Genomic DNA, 1,756 nt, shown 5'->3' with positions numbered 1-1,756 from the left:
CTATAATCCCAACTACCTGAGAGGCTGAGGCAGGAGAATCACTTGAACCTGGGAGGCAGAGGTTGCAGTGAGCCGAGATCGTGCCAGTGTACTCCAGCCTGGGCGACAGAGCAAGACTCCGTCTCAAAAAAATAAATAAATAAAAATAAAATAAGAATAAAAATAAAATAAACTGCTTCAAAAGAGGCTGAGCATAGTGGTGGACACCTGTAATCCCAGGCTGAGGTGGGTGGATTGCTTGAGCTCAGGAGTTCAAAACCAGCCTGGGCAACATGGCAAAACCCTGTCTCTATTAAAAAAAAATACTAAAGTGATGAAAGAAAACAAAATATCAACAAAGGATTCTATATCCAACAAAACTGCCCTTCAAAAATGGAGTAATAAAACATTCCCAGGCAAACAAAAGTTAAGGGAGCTTGTTACCAGTAGACCTGCCCTGTGAGAAATGCTAAAGGGCAGCCTTCAAGTTGAAACAAAAGGACACCAGACAGTAATTTGAAGCCATATGAAGAAATGAAGATCTCCAGTAAAAGTAACTGTGTACAAATAAAAGCCAGTAATACTGCAAGTCTGGTTTGTAACTCCATTTTATTTCCCACATGATTCAAAAAGCAAATGTGTAAAAATAATTTTAAATTTATATTACTGGGCATACAATGTACAAAAATGTAAACTGTGACAACAAAGTGGGGTGGAGCTACAAAGGAACAGAATTTTTATATGCTATTAAAACTATGCTGGTATCAATTTAAACTAGAGGGTTATAAATTCAAGATGTTGACTGTAGTCCCCATAGTAACCACTAAGAAAATACATTTTTAAAAATCCTATACTGCCTAGAAATGCATACATAGATGATAAAAACCATAAAGAAACACAAGGAAATAATTAGAAAAAAAAAAGTCAGAATCATGGCTACTTTTGCAGGGAAGGAGGGAGCTGTGATTTGAATGTGGCAAATAGAGGAGCCTCTGGGATGGCTCACAACATTCTATTTCTTGACCTGAGTGGTGGTTACAAGGGTGTTCACTTTAAAATAACTCCTTAACCTTTGTTTTGTGTAGTTGTCTCTAACTGTGCTTTATTTTATATTTAAAAACTTGTTTAAAATAGCAGAGATAAAAAGGGGAGATGGAAACAAGATGAGTCAGGGAAGGCTTTTTTGAGGAGGTAACATTTAAGCACTGAAAGATAAGAAAGGGCTACTAAAGTAAAGGGTGGGGCCAGGCACGGTGGCTCACACCTGTAATCCCAGCACTTTAGGAGGCTGAGGCAAGTGGATCACCTGAGGTCAGGAGTTCAAGACCAGCCTGGCCAACATGGTAAAGCCCTGTCTCTACTAATAATAAAAAAATTAACTGGGCATGGTGGCGCACGCCTATAATCCCAGCTATTCTGGAGGCTGAGGCAGGAGAATCCCTTGAACCCCGGAGATGGAGGTTGCAGTGAACCAAGATCGCACTATTGCACTCCAGCCTGGGCAACGAGAGTGAAACTCTGTCTCAAAAAAAAAAAATTTTTTTTAAATAAAGAGGGGAAGATAGTATCAGAGGCAGAGAACAGGTGGCAGAATATAAGGGGTAGGATATAAGGAGGCCCTGAGGCAAGATTATGTAGTTGTTCCTACTCTAGTAACTAACAGTTGGGGCTGGAGTCCAGTGGGCATGGGGAAAGCTGGAACAAAGAGGAGGAATTCGAGAGGTGGGTAGGTGTAGATTGCTCAGGGCATTTTAGCATGAGAAAGGAAGTTTGAAAC

The sequence above is a fragment of the Mandrillus leucophaeus genome, unplaced genomic scaffold (genome assembly GCF_000951045.1).
Source record: "Mandrillus leucophaeus isolate KB7577 unplaced genomic scaffold, Mleu.le_1.0 Scaffold706, whole genome shotgun sequence".
Classification (NCBI taxonomy): domain Eukaryota; kingdom Metazoa; phylum Chordata; class Mammalia; order Primates; family Cercopithecidae; genus Mandrillus; species Mandrillus leucophaeus.
Note: the sequence above shows the minus strand (reverse complement) of the source record.